Source organism: Anastrepha obliqua, chromosome 1 (genome assembly GCF_027943255.1).
Source record: "Anastrepha obliqua isolate idAnaObli1 chromosome 1, idAnaObli1_1.0, whole genome shotgun sequence".
In the NCBI taxonomy this organism is placed as follows: domain Eukaryota; kingdom Metazoa; phylum Arthropoda; class Insecta; order Diptera; family Tephritidae; genus Anastrepha; species Anastrepha obliqua.
Window position 1 is genome coordinate 165,923,372 of NC_072892.1, and position 19,218 is coordinate 165,942,589.

Consider the following 19,218-nt stretch of genomic DNA (forward strand, 5'->3'; position numbering starts at 1 on the left):
CTTGTTTGTTTGGGTATGGAAGTGATTTCGTGTTAAGTGATGCAAGTATTTTGGGCATTCTCGGCACTTTTTCTAAAAATTGGTTTGTTTGCAGGCGTCGGTGTAATGAGAAGTAAACGTGAACATATTTTAAAAGAAAATGTTAATGAAAAAAGTTAGTTTTTTTCGAAATGTTTTCAATAATTTTTTCTAAAAAATTTTGAATAATTGGAACAAAATTTTTTCTCATTTTTGAATACCACCGCTACGAAGATTATGTTTTTCTTAATAACTTTTTTTTAATTATTCAAAATTTTTTAGAAAAAATTATTGAAAACTTTTCAGAAAAAAAATAACTTTTTCTTTAACACTTCCTTTTTAATTTTGAATAATTAAAAAAAAAAACAAAATTTTAATAATGAAATTTTTTTTTAGTTTTTCTTTTAATTATTCAAAACTTAACATAAAATGTTGAAAAAAGTCAAACATATTTCATAAAAAACACTCTACCAAAAAACTATTTTTTTAGGTTTTCTTTTCTAAATTATTCAAATTTAAAAAAAAAAAATTAGTGGAAACTTTTCGGAAAAAAATAACTTTTTGTTTTTTTTTTTTTGTAATTTTGAATAATTAAAAAAAACTAAATAACTTTTGTTTTAATTATACAAAATTTATAGTTATTGAAAACTTTTCGAAAAAAAATAACTTTTTTCTTTAACATTTTTTATAATCTGCGTGGAGGTGATATTCAAAATAGAGAAAAAATTGTATCTATTTTTTCCAAAAAAGTTTTCAATAACTCTTTCTAAAAAAATTTAAATAAATAAAAAAAAATTTTTAGAAAAAATTATTAAAATAATTTTAAAAAGTATTCAATAGACAACTTTTTCTAACAAATTTTGAATAAATAAAAAACTTTGAATAAATAAAAAAAAAAATTTTTTTTAATTATTAAAAAAATTTAAACAAATCAAAAAAAAATTTTGAACAAATCAAAAAAAAATTTTTTAGAACAAATTATTGAAAACTTTCTTTAATTAAAAAACAACCCAGTAAAAATTTTTGTTTTAATTATTCAAAATTTTTGAGAAAATGAAAACTTTTTGTTTAATGTAAAAGAAAATTCTAATAATTTCCTTTTTTTAATTATTAAATTTTTTTTAGAAAAATGTATTAAAGACTTTTTGGAAAAAAATAGCTAAATTTTTTATCTCATTTTTGAAAACCACTTTCACCTGTAATAAGAAGTAATCGCAATACATTTTTTTTAATTTTCAGATTAATTAAATTTGGAAATTTTTATATAGAGTTTTTTATAGTTAAATATCATCGAGTCTGTTTAATATTTTTTTTTAATTTTTTAAGATACAATAAAATTTTAAATCTTTTTTAAAGAAAATTTTTGTTTGTGCAAAATTTATTTTGGAAAAAATATGCATTTAAAAAAAATTTTTTTGGAAAAAAGTTAATTTTAAAAAATGATATCTACTAAAATTTATTGAGTATAAAACTTTGAATCCATGTTCTAATTTTTACGAAATTAAAAAAAAAATGTTTCAATAGTTTAAAAAATCTTTTTGTGGAAAAAAGAATATAATTTTTGTTTTCATATTTGAAACCATCCACATTCAGGTGATTTTATTTGGACATTGCCGTAAATTAAGAAACCAATTTATAATTTTGAGTTCATTTAATGCTCAAATTTTGATTTGGAGTTTTTGTAGTGAAATATCTTAAGTTCTGTTAAAGGCAAAGTGTACATGGAAAAAGTGTACATTTAAAAAAACTGTTTTTGGGTAAAATAGTCATTTTGTATAATTCTCTGAATCCATGAAGGATTCTAATAAGTTATTCGGCTCGCTGAACTCCCTCATAATAATCTTCAAAAACGAAAACACAAAAATTATAAAATTGTTGTGAAGAACCAAAACTATTTCACCTTAAAAAATTCTCTTCAAAAATATTCAGCATTAAATAAATCTCAAACTTATTGATATTTTGGAAAATTTTTCTTTTTACTTCTCACGCCTAGAAATGAAGCAATTTTCTGAAAAATTTACTACAATAACCAATGCTTGGATCACTCGACATGGCAACGCTCTACAGTAAAAATTAAGCTCCCTTTAAACATAGAATTATCCAAATTTCAAATTTTTGCCTTTGCTCTCCACTAACTCAGCTAGTCTTTGGAAATAATTTTCAAATCAGCAATCAATTGCATGGCGACACTGAACAACAATTTCGTGCATTCTAGTTACCGAAAGAAACAACAAAAGCTGCATTATAAAATGATAGATTTAATACATCCTTACCCACGACCGACTCACCATTTACAATCGCTTGACTTTTGAGCTCCTCCACGGAGACAGCATAAATCTTGCTGATGTCATTTATCAACGTTTGTTGCGTACGCACGCTGATATTTATCTGACTGCTTTATGCCTCCCCCTTGGCCTGCCACTTCTCATTCACTACATTCCAATCTCATATTGCAAGTTGTTCATTAAGCAGCTTGCACTCCTCTAACCCGCCGTGTGCCTTATTTAAGTTTACGCTGCCATCGCCACTGCTGATCGGTCGGCCAAAGCAATTGGTATTGGCGGTAGATTTGCTGGCGGCTAGTTGACGGCAGCCGATGGTTGCGGTTGATTGCGACACTGCAGCTTTGTTGATGTCCTCCTGGGAGTGTTCGAATTCAGCACAAAGATGTTGCTTGTTTGGTTGCTTGGGTTTAAAGAGTCTGCTTCGTCGTGAAATTATAGATTTTTTAAGCTCATTAAATGTAAATCAAAAATGGTATTTCCTGGGAAGCAGATACATTTTTGCAATTAATAGATATTTTAGCTGCTGTGAATGTTTTTATGGCTTCAAAAAAATAATTCAAAAATGGCCAATGAAGGATCTTAAATTACAGAAAAACTGTTAAGCATATTTATTAGATTTATAAGCATACAAAGACGTAGAAAAAGCGGAAGCTTAAACGCAGTGTAACTTTTAAGTAACGAGATTGGCAGACGTTAGGAGATGGGGGACATAAATAAAGTAAAAATAAATAAAAACATGAAACCATATATTAAGTGTGCAATTAAGTTCCCACTGTTTGCCAATAGACGCCGCCAGCAGTGTGTGCTAGTCGATTCTAACATAACCTAAACATCATAAACCAAGCTTAGACATATGGCAAACAAACTGCTTCTACACATTAGTGGTTCTCTTTTGGTATCTATACTCTTGGTTTTTGGAAATGTCTGATTTTGTGCCGAATAATCGTCATTTGCGGGAAGTGATGATTTTCCTCTTTCATTCGAAAAAAACAAAAAACGGCAGCTGAAGCGCATCGAGAGCTTCAAAAAGTTTATGGAGATGCTGCTTTAAATGAAACCACGTGCCGAGATTGGTTCCCTCGCTTCAAAGACCGTGATTTTAATGTTGACCACCGTCCGCGTGAAGGCCAAAAACCTGCGAAGACGCTGAATTGGAGTATTGCTCCATGAGGATCCGTGTCAAACGCAAGAAGAGCTTGCTTCTGTACTAGGAGTTACCCGTCAATCCATTTCCAAGCGATTGCATGATTTGGGAATCATTCAGAAACAGGGAACTTGGGTTCCTTATGAGTCAAAGCCAAAGGATGTTGAACGTCATTTTTTCGTTTTTTCGTCTGTGAACAACTGCTCCAGCGGCAAAAAAGGAAGGCTTTCTTCTTCGCATAGTGACGGGTGCTGAAAAATGGACTCATCACAGCAATCCAAAGAAAAGAAAGTCATGGGGACTGCCCGGTCATGCTTCTATGTAGTCGCCTCGGCCGAATATTCACGCTGCGAAGGTTATGCTCTGTACTTGGTGGGACCAAGGTGGTGTTATTTATTATAAACTGTTAAAACCAAGCGAAACCATCGCTGGGAATCGGTATCGACTTCAAGTGATGCGATTGAGTCGAGCACTGCGCGAGAAGCAGCCGCAATACGCGGAGAGGCAGAAACAAGCGAGTCTACAGCATGACAACGCTCGACCACACGTTGCCTAACCCATTAAAACCTATCTGGATACACTGAAATGGGAAATCCTACCCCACCCGCCATATTGTCTAGATATTGCGCCGTCCGATTATCACCTGTTCCGATCGATGACACTTGCTCTAGCTGACCAGCAGTTCCATTCATATGAAGACATCAAAAAATGGCTTGATCCGTGGATAGCCTCAAAAGATGAAGAGTTTTACCGCGACGGTATACCAGATCTACCAGAAAGATGGGAAAAAGTCGTAGCCAGCGGTGGGTAATACTTTCAATGATTCACTTGTAACCATTTTTTCAGAAAAAAGTTGTACTTTCATCAGAAAAATAGCGAGAGCTAAGTTTCGCACCTGTAATAACGTAGTCAAAAGCAAAATTAGCGTCTATCACTTTCTGTCTGTTACTTATGACTAAAATAGGATTATAACCTTTATTACAAATCTGTAGTTTAGTTCCCATCAGAAAAAGTTTTAGGTAATTTTAACTTTAATTTAGGCGAATGGATGGTTGCTTCCAGGCGAAGAAATTTTAATTCATAAAGTTAAAAAAAGTTTAACCCTTCGCGGGTGCGAAATAAACATATTGCTATCTCTCTTTATTATTCGCGCATATTAACTTGTCCTTCTCAGTCAACTCAGTCGTGGGTCTACCCTGTCGCGGGGCGGTTGTATCTATGCTGTAAGTACCATAGTTCAGCGGCTATGACCAGTTGATGTGCTCGCGAGGCGTATGGTTATTTTTTATTTTTCTGTTTTAAAGTTTATATTATATATTTTCGTTTTAACAAACATTCTTTACGCAGTTATCTTTGTGTCGAGAAGAAGACTGCGACGGTGATGAACGTCAGGAAAGTGATAGCGAAATAGAAAATCATCTGAGCGAAGATAATGTGCAGAGTGACTTCGAAGATGAGTATATCGATGACGAGGCAATAGAAGAATCGAATATTATATCAAATGAAGATTTGTCACATCCTGTACCCTCAGAGCCCCCTGGAAGTTCAGAGCGTGACTTTCGTATAATTGTTCCTGCTGGCAGAGTGATCAGAGGTAAAAACAGAAATTGCTGGTAGTAGACCAGACTAAGGGTCGAAGTCATGGTAGAACATCTGCCATCAATATAATTCGCACAAATAGAGGTCCAACACGTTTGTGTCTAAATATATTTGATCCACTATTGTGTTTTGATTTGTTCATCACCGACGAAATAGTTTAAGAGATTGTTCGTTGGACAAATGTTGAAATCTCAGTAAAACGTGGCGCCTTCGTGACCAGTAGCACGTTCTAAGATACAACCTCCACAGAACTTCCAACTTTGATTGGTATCCTAACCTTGAGTGCAGTAATGAAAGACAATCATTTATCAACTGATGAGCTGTTTGATAGTTCCTTTTCGGGAACAAGGTATGTAGCAGTAATGAGCAGGGATCGTTTTGATTTCCTAATTAGATGTCTCAGGATGGATAATAAGTCTTTACGGCCCCTTATTTGGCAAGAAGATCCTTTTATTCCAGTCAGAAAAGTTTGAGATCTGTTTATAACTCAATGCAAACTGAACTATTCACCGGGAGAGCATGTGACAATCGACGAACAATTACTGGGATTTCGAGGAAGATATATAATAAACCGAATAAATATGGCATCAAAATTATAATGATATGCGATATTGCAACTAAGTATATGTTGAATGCAATGCCATATATCGGAAGAGCCACAAATACCAATGGACTGCCGCTGGGAGAATATTATGTAATAGAGTTATCTCGACCTATTCATGGCACAAATCGCAATATAACTTATGATAATTGGTTCACATCGGTACCTCTAGTGAAATCACTTCTCCAGGCTCCGTACAAACTGACCCTTGTTGGCACTACAAGATCTAATAAACGCGAGATCCCTGAAGAGTTGGAAAACACCCGATCTCGACCAATATGCACATCAATGTTCTGTTACGATGAATGTTTGACACTAGTGTCATACAAGCAGAAGCCCTCGAAGATGGTTTATCTGTTATCATCGTGTGATGAAAAAGGTGTCATCAACCCTACAAGCGGCAAGCCTGATATAATAATGTATTACAATCAGACTACTCAGAAAAACGAATAGATGGCCAATGACCATGTTTTATGGCATACTAAATAGAGCATTTATCAATTCATATGTCATTTACTGTCACAATGTTCTAACAAAACGTGATAAGCCTTTGTATCGGAGAGAATTCTTGAAAAAACTCAGTACTCAACTGACTGCACCGTGGATGACGCAAAGACTGGAACCACCCACTTTGCCAAGGCATGTGCGAAGCAACATTCAATTTATTCTTCCAAAATCTGCTGTACAGGCTTCCACAAATGATGAAGAAGAACCCTCAGCCAAAAAAGGCGTTATTGCAGTCTTTGCAGGTCTAAAAAGAAAATAATGTCAAAGATAACCTGTGCCAAATGCAAAAAGACAGTTTGTGGTGAACACAAAAAAGACGTTTGTCATGACTCTCTCTAAAGAATTTTTTTATAATATTATAGTTTTTTTTACACTGATTATATTATAGTCTCCTAGTTTGTAAGGATAAAACACTATTTTTTGTGATATTTTTCGGGATTCGTTCCCATAAACCGCAGACTGTTGATTCTTGTTAATTTTTCATAGACGTTTAGTGATTTAAGTTTAAAATTAGTTTAAATATAAAAAAAATATAATATAAATGCATTTTACTTTTACAATAATGCCAAACCTTTAACATGACTAGATTAACTTAAATAAATATCCATTGTTAGTATAAAATTGACGCCTTAGAAAAGCATGCGCCTCTGAAGCGTATGGTTATCTTTCTAGGGTTAAAAGAGATTCATTGATGGTCACAAAGCCGGCATGATCAGTGAACGAACTTCATTTAACTTAAGAGAATATTTTACGTTCTGAAAACGTACATTTTAAAGTATTAAATAAAAATTTTCCAATTAGTTATGCCAATTACTGGTGTCAATCCACTTGTGGAACAGCAGGAGGAGGAGCACCTCGGACAAACACCTAACAATTATTATTTTTGCTTTTATGTCGTTGTGAAAATCTTCTGGAGGTAAATGCTTGTAGAACAATCACACATTCAGTTATAATTTTAACTGACGCCTGTTGAGTTTGTAATTAAAGTAGTCCATTTAATTATGATTCCTGCGAAAATAACTAACCGCACCAGTACGACTATGCCGCATAGTTTTTTTCTTACCACGACGCTGAAAAACATTACTCCATTCAAATAGATTTATGTGCGGCAGGTAATTAAAAGCTCACTATTTACCAAGAAAAACATATTTATTTAGATAGCAAATAAAATCGAGTACTTCCCAATGGACGCATAAATCACGGATGGTGTGTCAAATTAAATTCACCAAATACAGAAGATTAATGAATTTACGCATAAAAATATGGAATGGAGTAGGGTTTAGGATGTTATAGATATTTAAAGTTTTAACACTCTCCGCCTATGAATTTGTTGTTTTTAGAAAGTTTATTCTACATGACACCTACTCACTCATGTAGGCGTGCAGTACATACACGCATACATACATAGAAATATATGCTTGCTCTGATTTATTATACCCAATAGAATAACGCACATTTATGGAATAGTACAGGAAATATGTAAATGTGAATGTTTTTTTAGCTGGAATATGAAATTTACGGCGAGGCATGCAATTTTTAATACTCGCAATGGCCTTAAGTGCTCAAGTTTGAATTTGATTTGCAAAGCATAGAAAATGGATACGTAAATATTTCAATGCAAATTTTTAGAAAATAAATACAAATTGTAAAATAAAATTGTAAAATAAAAAATTAAATTAATTTTTTAAATGCGAAAAATAGAGTGATTTGTAAATATTCTACTTCACTGATCGGAAGATAATAAATTTTTTTCATTGCTATTTTTTACAATATTAAGGCGGTATACAAAAAGTTGAAGTCGATTTTTCAGCGAATTTTGATTATTAGAATATAAAGAGAATGTAGGTATATACAATATTTTATACCCGCGCTCTTGGGTTTAGGGGTATTACGATATATATTCTATATAGAAATATATAGCCCTTACTGTGGGCAAAAAGTAAGGTGAATTTGGTTGTAAAATAAAAAATCTTTATTTATTCTTGTAAATCAATTTCATCCACTTCAAAATAATCCCCTCTCGATGAAATACACTTATGCCAACGATTTTTGCAATTCCCGAAACATGCCAAATAGTCCATTTCCGGTATAGCCATCAGCATCTTCTTCGATTCAGCTTGTATCTCCTCAATCGACTCGAAACGCGTTCCCCGGAGTGGTCTCTTGAGTTTTGGGTATAGCCAGAAGTCACACGGAGCCAAATCAGGCGAATACGGTAAACACAAGCGTAAATATATTACTGACTAGCAAACCCGGCCCCCTTCGCTGGGCACACTAAAATAGAATAGATATGGTTTAGAACAGAAAATATATGGTTTTCATATTATTTATTTCTTTATTCTTTATTCAAGCGCTTTGGCATAAACAATATTTTTTGTTTTTCTATTTGTTTTTGAGTAAATATAAAATATAAATTGAAAATCAGGAAAAAAGAAGATTGTTTTTAAATTTCAAATCAACGCATATGAATAAACAATCGTCCTTTTTCCTGATCATCCATGAATTTTTCGTTTCAATTTATATGTTTTATTAAGCATTGGAGCTTTTTTAACCATTATCCATTTATATTTTTCAAAAAAAAAAAAAAACGAAAAAAATTGTTTTTTCCACGAACACATAATTTCATTCGGATTTCACATTAAATTCTCAAATTTCGTAAGAAATTATTCACTGTTCCAAAATCCACTCCAAAAAAATTCACAAACAATTTTTACATGTTGCACTTACGTTTTTTCCTTATGGCATCCAAATCAGAAAGAAATATTGACACATTGTAACTCACACTGTCAATTTGACAGTTCAGTTCCGCCCCAAGCGTTAAAAAAGTAAGCGACATTATGGCTGGCTCAAAAGAACGCTGTACCCGTTGCCACTGCTCCGAATTACAACCAAACTTTACGAAACCCATTTTCAATACTTACTTAACAATGTGTGTAAGTTTGGTTTAATTCGGTGCAGAGACACGGCGGGTCCACGTTTTGGCATAAATTTCCAGACCCTAGTCATCAATAGGTATGAAAATTACCCCGTATTAAAGCACTTATCAACAGCTTTTGTTTGATACCCATATTGTACATACACAACCAAAGGTTACCCGGGTCCAGGTTTTGACCTATATCTCGAGACCCCAGTCACGGAGCGGCATGAAAAATACTCTGTACTAAGGCATTCACCAACAGCTTCAATTTGATATCCATATTGTACAAACACATTCTAGGCTCCACGTTTTGGTCTCTATCTCGAGACCCTAATCACGGAGCGGCATGAAAAATACTCTGCACTAAAGCATTCACCAACAGCTTCCATTTGATATCCCTATTGTACATACACGGTCGAAGGTTACCCGGGTCCACGTTTTGACCTATATCTCGAGACCCTATCTACTAATAGGCATTCAAACTATACGGGAATCATCTTAAATACCTCCTTAACAATGTGTGTAAGTTTGGTTTAATTCGGTTCAAAGACACGGCGGGTCCACGTTTTGGCATACATATATTTCGAGACCCTAGTCATCAATAGGTATGAAAATTACCCCGTATTAAAGCACTTATCAACAGATTTCATTTGATACCCATATTGTACATACACAACCAAAGGTTACCCGGGTCCACGTTTTGACCTATATCTCGAGATCCCAGTCACGGAGCGGCATGAAAAATACTCTGTACAGCTTCAATTTGATATCCATATTGTACAAACACGTTCTAGGGTCCACGTTTTGGTCTCTATCTCGAGACCCTACTCACGGAGCGGCATGAAAAATACTCTGAACTAAAGCATTCACCAACAGCTTCCATTTGATACCCATATTGTACATACACATCCGAAGGTTAGCCGGGTCCACGTTTTGACCTATATCTCGAGACCCTATCTACCAATAGGTATCCAAACTATACGGAAACCATCTTCAATACCTTCTTAACATTGTGTGTAAGTTTGGTTTAATTCGGTGCAGACACGGCCGGTTAGCGAACACACACAAAAAGTTGACTTTATTTTATATATAAGATTTTTTTCAGTTTGTGTCCGAAAAATCCAAATATCTTACGGAACCCTATTTTTTCCCAAAATAAAATGTAATCCATGTTACTCTTGGATAATGTAGTTTTCGAATGGTGAAAAAATTTTTAAAATCGGTCCAGTAGTTTTTGAGCCTATTCGTTACAAACAAACAAACAAACAAAGTTTTCCTCTTTATAATATTAGTATAGATAATGACATTCACATGAGAGTTGGCCCAGATGTTATGAACAGTGCTGCCAACTCATGAAAAAAATAACTAGAGCGAAATTTTAATCCCGCGAAGTTTGACAAATAAATCCACCTTACTTTTTGCCCATACTAAAATGATCAGACTGGTGAGAGGGGTCAATTTAGCAGCAATGACAATTCGAGCAAAAACTTATACAAAAGTCATAAAAATGTTTTTGATGGCGCCATCGTTTTAATGGGTTAGCGCGTTGGAAGTTACATCCCTAGCTGCCTTCCAGTGAAAGCTTGGTGACATTCAGCACGAGTTAGGTTAGGTTAGGTTCAGGTCATTCAGGCTCATAGCCTGTTGTGATGCCGCGAGGGGAGCTTTCCCTATATCTCCTAAAACCATTGTATGCTTTTCAAAAATTTTAGAATATCTCCTATTTCTGCAGAACTGAGATCTTCCAATTTGTTATAAAATTGTCTGCCTAGAATAGCAAATCTTCGTCTAGATAGAGCAGGACAATGGCACAGAAGGTATAAGATTATCTCTTCCTCTTCCTCATCAAGACAACTTCTACAGAAGTCATGTGCTTGCACACCCATCCTTTGGGCGTGCCTCCCTATTAGACAATGTCCCGTTATGACTGAAATCAGTGTACAAAGATTGTGTTTATTTTGGCTTAGCAAAGTTCTGTGCGTTTAGAACTAAGAGTCGGCCACAGTTGATAGGCGATTTTGCAGGTGGCTTCATTACGCCATCTTCCGTTTGCTTTCCTTACGATTTCTTCAGGGGTAAGTAGCTTACATGTTAGTAAGAGTATGCCTATGTCATTGTCTATGTACGGTCAACTTGGTGCCGATTCTCACTAGTTCATCGGCTCTGCAGTTACCTTCAATGTCTCGATGGCCAGAAACCCATATTATCCTTAGGCGAAATGACTCAGCCATCTCGTTAAGAGATGTGCGTCATTTCATGGCTACCTTGGAGGTTGTCGATTGTTTTGTGAGCGATTTTATCGCCGTCTGACTGTCAGTGAAAATGTAGATATCATCTCCAGGTATTGCATCACACTCTACCAGTGTCACGGCTTTCATTATTGCCATCAGTTCGGCCTGAAAGACACTACAGTAGTCGGGGAGCCAAAACCTGAAGGGGATCCCCAGATGGTCGGAGTATACACTTCCACCCACCCTGCCATCGAGCTTTGAGCCATCTGTGTATACATGGATAGACTCGCCCTGTCTTACATCGTCCCGTTCCCACTCTTCCCTTGAGGGTAGGAGAGTCCTGAACGATGTAATGCCAAGTGTGGATGGGAGTGCATAGTCCACCAATCCGGGAATCTCCGAAGTGCCAGCCAGGATTTTGCCGTGACCGTAGCTCTTATTTGACCACTTACTTAGAGTGTTCAGCATTATTGCCCTGCTACGCGCGATATATTTTGCCTGCAGATCTACCGGCAGGAAGTTTAATGTCGCATATAAAGCTTTCGATGGTGTGGTTGACATCGCGCCAGTTATGAGAATAAATGCTTATCTCTGAACCTGGTCAAGTTTTTTGATGTTCACCCCCTTCTCAAGGGCATTCCACCATATTACAATACCATAGTAGAGAATAGGCCTAACCACTGCTGTGTACAGCCAGTGTATCATTCTGGGTTCCAATTCCCATCTCTTTCTGAAAGTGTCAAAGTGCCGAATGGAAGGCCCCAGACGAGCCAGCACGAGGCAAATAATTGCCTTTGGAGAGTAAAAAATCAAGTCGATACTCATTTGTTTTTACGATTACAAGGGAATTAATTGTCCACAAGGAGTTCGTGCCAACGGGCCAAACCGTCAATGCTATTTTCTATCTTGGCGCTGTGAAGGGTTTGTTGCTTCGCATTTGTCGAATTCTCGCTGAATACCGCGAAGGAGGAAGCTAATGATAATGCACCATCTTATCGAACCACTCTTGTGACTGATTTTTTGACTAGAAATCACATTTTGACCATTTAATCACTCACCGTGTTCGTCTGATTTGGCTCCATATGACTTTTACCTATTCAGAAAATTGCATTGGCGAATGAAAGGGACACGTTTTGCGTCCGTATTGGCCATCCAAAAGGCTTGTACCGACATTCTGAAGGACAATTCGGACTCCTGAAACACTCATTCGCGCAAAAAAGTTTATCGAGGCCAGAGGGGACTATTTTGAATAAATAAACTCGAAGTTATCAGAACAAAGCAGCTGTCGTTTTTTTTTAGCTCAGTTTTGTTTATTTTGCACCTCAGCTTGTATACTTATATTCCAAATAAATTTAGTGCGTATGTCTATTACTCCTTTCTATGCTGATTTAGTATTAGAACAAAAAAAACATTATTTTTTTATTATGTCGGTCTCTCTTCGGCAGACAATGGCACAGCTCTGAGTGTATTTCTCCATGTATTTCTGCTCAAAAAATGCAAGTCCTTTATTTCTGTTAAAACATCAAAACACAGATAAAAAATAGGAGGCGGAGCTGGGCCTATTACATATACAAATCAAAAAAATCGGGATATTATAGTATTTTTTATAAAAAAAATCGCGCTATGTTTTATTAAAAATTTTCAATAAAATGTAATATTTTAAAAGAGATATGTATAGAGACAAAATAATATATTAAATTTAATTTTTTTTTAAGCGCTGCAGCTATCTCCAACACCTCTCAATATTTGGTGTATGCGCTCAAGTGATGGGGTCGACAAAGTTTTCTGAGTGGTTTACTTCTTGGTGGATGTACCCATGATCTTCCAGACGGCTTCCCAGCAGTCCTTAAAAATAGTCGTTCCAGGCGCGCCTTATCTTTTAGGATATTTGGTAGTGTTTCTGCGGTCTTTCACTGGAACGATAAACATCTTCTTGCTGTCCCTTTCTAAGCCACTAAATACCCATTGTCCCTTAACGAACCTGCCACGATTCTATTTCTCCCGCCCCTTTTCGCTTTGTACAATTCTAACACGAGCTCTTCGCTGCCTAAACGAGTATCGCTGTTCGACACTGGCCAATTCATAAGGACTTCCCTCAAAAATGAGGTTGACTTCGTTACACGTTGTGGGGGATATACTTATTTCCCTCTGGAGCATTGCGGTTTTAGGGTAGGCAGTTGAAATGAAGAGTACAACGAAGTGGCAAATTTGTTCAGCGCTAATGTGGGAGCTCGAGAAAAAAGTGTTACTTCGGCAACTTTGCCTGAATCTACAGCGGATTGCCTTCTTCTTTCTGATTGTCTTTGTGCTCATTCACAGAGTTTCTGGCATTTTGGGCATCTCTTCGAACTTGCCAGAACTCCACGTTCCACTAAAAATATGTGTAATTCATCTTTCTTCATATTAATGAGGGAATCAATAGTTAAATTACAGACAGATACACATTTGTTTTGCAAACTACGCTTTAAGTTAAAATAAACAGTTATATCCAGCAAAGTGGTGCCACCCTTTGCGAAGTTACTAAGCCAAAAGGTGTTTCGGACTCACTTTTTTTTTTGGTGAAAAATAATTGACAAGGACTTGAGAATATGAAATTCTTTTTTAACTTTTTACGTTTTTATTTAGTTTATTATTCATCCGAGGAGTAAAAATGAACGTAATCGTAGAAAAGAGCATTTGAATTTATATTTTTAATCTTGGCAATAAAAATTATCAGTAGTCTATTCACTTTATAACTATGTTAAGGAATAGTACAAAAGAGTGGCATTGCCTAGCATCTTTTAGTTCATTTTTTGATCTTCTCACAAGCATTGCATACATTTTTATTAACAACTAGCTTTATCCGGTGCGCGTTGCTACGCCAACAACTAAAATAAATTTAAGAAAAATAACTTTAAAAAAAATCAGTACACAAATATTCAATTCATTCTAAACCATTTTATTGATTTTGTTTATTTCGAAAAAATTGTGACATTATAAAGTTAATTTCAATTCGATATTATTGAAGTGCTGTGGGATACAGAATATTTCTTGTTTTTCCATCCTGTGCGTAGACGAATAAATCAGAAGGTTTTCCGACACGTGAGCAGTCCACATAGAGCTGTCCATGTGACAAGCATGGATTCTCCAAATTAATCCCCACACTTGTAACGATTGTCCTTGTGCTTTGTTAATAGTCATTGCGAAAGCGAGTCGCTCCGGGAATTGTAAACGTTTCAATTCGAATGGCATATCTGTCGGGATCATTGGGATCCGTGGAAACAGTACGTATTCACCTTTGAATTTTCCAGTAAAAATTGTTGCCTCGATAACATTGTTCATCATTTCTTGATTGAGAGTCTGGTTACGTTGCGAAGTCGTGGTGGATTTATGTTTCGAAGAAGAATGATGGGTTCGCCAATTTTCAATGTATCAACGTGCGGCGGCATGCCTGGCAAATCAAGCGAATTCAGGAATTCAGTTGGATAGTTGACAACCTCGTCTTGATTCTCCTCAGTATCGATGGTCTTATATGTTGTCATATCTCTGGGTATTCCATATTGAATGGTGAAGTTGATGGTATTGACATCGATGTGTTTAGCTGCTAATATAGCACGCGTACTGAGCCACTGATGGTTTCTGTAGTTTTGTGCAATGTTTGGGAAAACTTTTTGCACCAATTCGTCAATGCTTTTTGGGATCTTACAGTGGTTCGCAGGCAGGGTGATACATTGTGTAGATTCATCAGTTTCCACTCGCCCATTTCCAATATCCAATAATTGTTTTGCAAAATTTCCAGCCGATGCATCCCGTTGTAGTTGTATTGTATTAGTTTTCAAAGTCAATTTCTGTAAATGACGCCATAGAACTGATGATTTAAGATATGCATTAAGTTCATCAGCGGGTGTTGAACGTGGTATAATGGGCAGTGTTTGTTGAAAATCACCAGACAATAAAATTAGTGCGCCACCGAAGATCCGTCTGTTTCCTCTCAAATCTCGCAGTGTACGGTCAAGCGCTTCCAATGCTTTCTTGTGAGACATTATACATTCGTCCAATATGATAATTTGACACGTTTGGAGTAATTTTCCCATTCCAGGGTTTTTGCTGATGTTGTATGTTGGTGCCTCAGTGTTTTGCAAACTCAACGGCAGTTTCAATGCTGAATGCGCTGTTCGGCCACCATCGAAAAGAGTTGCCGCAATTCCAGATGATGCAATGGCCAGTGAAATATTACTTGGTGATCGTATGGTGGCCAAAATTTGTGAAAGAAGAAAAGTCTTGCCTGTACCACCGAGCGCATCTACATATGAAAACCAGTCCACCGCTTTGTTCTGTTACTGCACGCATAATTCTGTCAAACGCAATGCGTTGTTCTGGAATCAACTGCGGAAGATTTATTCTAATGAATTCCCCAGTTCGTCAGAACTGTGTGCTTCTCGTTGCAAATAACGATCGAAAAGGTTGTTTGCAGGTCGGTTTGAAGCAGGCATTCCCAGTTGCACCAGTACCTTGTTAGCGATTGTCAAACGTATGTCTTCAATCGAAAGACATCTATGAACATGTCATATTCGTCTCCTCTGTGTAAAAATACATGGTCATACTAATTTTTATGGCAATCGGTTGAACGGGGCAGAAATTGCTAGTCTGCAGCGCCACCTGGAGGCGAGTGGAATCAATGAGCATATTCTACAAACCTTCTCCGCCGAAAAATACATACCTATATATACCAATTTTTATATTAAGTTGAGTTCATCGTTGACATACATTCATTTTTATATTGTAGAAGAAGATAATAAACGCTTTTTAACGTGGATTGTTTGACAGATGCAACGGCGTGAAAACTGATGTAATTTATGTTGCGTTCTGAGACTAAAACAAAAGAAAGAATATTGCGAGACCAATCAATCTATAGCTCTTACATTTTTTGACTTTTCAATTTGGTCGGGTTCACGAGCATTAGATCCTCAAACGCGAACGCACACGCACCAACGCGCACGCACACACGAACGCGCAATATTTGTATGGGAAAAAGAAAAGGGCTGTTTTAGGGGTTTCCCCGGAAATTATTCGATTTTTTCTCGCCGTACAAACCATCCTTGGACTTCCAGGAACATTTTACAAAAAGAATTGTTAAGATTGGTAAATGTGTTGTTGAGTGATGCGCTTACCAACACATTTTGCGATTCATTTTTATATTATAGATACATACAGCTGTTGTCAGCTAATTAGAAACGCTCCCTTTTGATAAACGCTTGATGAGCATAATATTAAACTGTTTAAATTTACCGTTATTTTTTCTCTTAAAATCATTTGCATTGCTTTTGTTACTCTATTTACTACCCAATGCGCCTAGTTTTGTAGTTGTGTAATTGAAGTACCGTTAATATTATCCAACGCAGTTCATGGGTTACTTAGTTCAAGGTAAATGAACTGAGACGAGTAATTAGAAACAGTTGTTCAATAGAAGCATATTCGGCAAGTTGTGTTATTTTAATAGTAATATAATCGACTTTTTGGTATGTATATATTTTAAATTGGTTGTTTAAAAGCAACTACAATATTCGTCTTCAAGATGTGTAATGGGAAAAAGGAGGCCCCGTAAAACTTCAGCAGAAATTGACCGCAAGATAGCAATCATCTCCAAAAAAAAACCCAAAAAAGACTTCCACTGACATCCAATGGGAAATTCAGGATCAATATAATTTCGAAATATCCAAGAGAACAATTGCTCGGCGTCTGGTCGAATCTGGACTGCATGGCAGAGCAGCACGCAAGAAGCCCCTTCTAACCAAGATACAAAGGAGACGGCGAGTAGTCTTTGCGAGATCCCACTCGTCATGGACTCTAAATCAATGGAAATATATCGTTTGGAGCGATGAAACCAAGATAAATCGCATAGGCTCAGATGGTAGAAGGTATGTTCGATGGCCAATTAAGCAAGAATTCAATCCTCGCTACGTTTCACGGGTAGTGAAGCATTGTGGAGGATCAATCATGGTGTGGGGATGTTTCTGGTGGAATGGTGTTGGCCCAATCCATAAAATTTATGGAATTTTAAATAAGGAGAAATACTTCGATATACTAAAAAATGTAATGTTGCCGTGGGCTGAGGAGAATTTGCCTGTTATATGGAAGTTTCAACAGGATAATGATCCAAAGCACACGGCAAAGTTGACGAAACAGTTTTTTGACGAAAATTCCATCAATGTTTTGGAATGGCCATCATCCAGTCCGGACTTAAACCCAATAGAGCATCTCTGGGGTGACGTTAAAAAAGCCGTGAGTGCCAAAAATATCCCAAATATGGATGTCCCTTTTGCCGAAGTAAAAACGGCATGGCAAGCAATACCTGTGGCGCGCTGTCAGAATCTCATTACATCAATGCGCAATCGATGTGAGGCAGTGTTGAAGCAAAAGGGTTATGGAACCAAATACTAACATAGATGCTTTCCATTTAAATTCAACCGGGCTATTCGGGTCATGTTCTTCGATTTCGATGTAACTTAAATATGTTGCTCTCAGGTCAAAATAATGAGACACGTATTTTTTTGTTCGCCCGAAAAAATTTTTTTTCAAGAGTTATCGGCAATTTTGTTTTTCGCCTCAAACTCGATTTTTTTTAATTATATAAGAAAATTTTTTTTTTAAATGCCCATAACTTAGTCAAAAATGAACCGATTTTAATAATTTTGGGTTCAAAATGATCGTAATTACATACACAAGCGACTTCATGTAGAAACAATTGCAAAAAAGTAGTTGAAATTTTTATTTAGCAAAAACGAAAAAAAATTGAAATTTTTTCGAAATTCAATATTTCAAAAAGTGTATTTTTTTTTTTTTTATAACTTTTTCCAAATCAAAAGGACATCTCAAACTTTAATTGAGCTGCATGCCTAGTAGCTAAAATGAGTTGTTTTTGAGTAATGAATTTTTGAGTAAACACCCTGTTTCGCAGTTTTTGTTTTTTGCAAAAGAAAAAATTTTCAACTACTTTTTGCAACTATTTCTCCATGAAATCGCTTATGTAAGTAATTACGATTATTTTGAACCCAGAATCATTCAAATCGGCTTATTTTTGACTAAGCTATGAGCAATTAAAAAAAAATTTCTTATATAGATTCTTTCCATTTCAATTCAAAAGGGCTTTTCGGGACATGTTCTTCGATTTCGATGTAACTCAAATATGTTGCTCTCTGGTCAAAATAATGAGACACGTATTTTTTTTTTCGCCCAAAAAAAATTTTTTTCTAGCTTTATCGGCAATTTTGTTTTTCGGCTCAAAATCGATTTTTTTTAATAATATAAGATTTTTTTTTTTTAAATGCTCATAACTTAGTCAAAAATGAACCGATTTTAATAATTTTGGGTTCAAAATGATCGTCATTACTTACACGAGCGATTTCATATAGAAATAGTTGCAAAAAAGTAGTTGAAAATTTTTTATTTTGCGAAAAACAAAAAGTGCGAAACAGGGTGTTTACTCAAAAATTCATTACTCAAAAACAACTCATTTTAACTACTAGGCATGCAGCTCAATTAAAGTTTGAGATGTCCTTTTGATTTGGAAAAAGTTATAAAAAAAAAAAAAATACACTTTTTGAAATATTGAATTTCGAAAAAATTTCAATTTTTTTTCTTTTTTGCTAAATAAAAAAATTTCAACTACTTTTTTGCAATTGTTTCTACATGAAATCGCTTGTGTATGTAATTACGATCATTTTGAACCCAAAATTATTAAAATCGGTTCATTTTTGACTAAGTTATGGGCATTTAAAAAAAAAATGTTCTTATATAATTAAAAAAAAATCGAGTTTGAGGCGAAAAACAAAATTGCCGATAACTCTTGAAAAAAAATTTTTTCGGGCGAACAAAAAAATACGTGTCTCATTATTTTGACCAGAGAGCAACATATTTAAGTTACATCGAAATCGAAG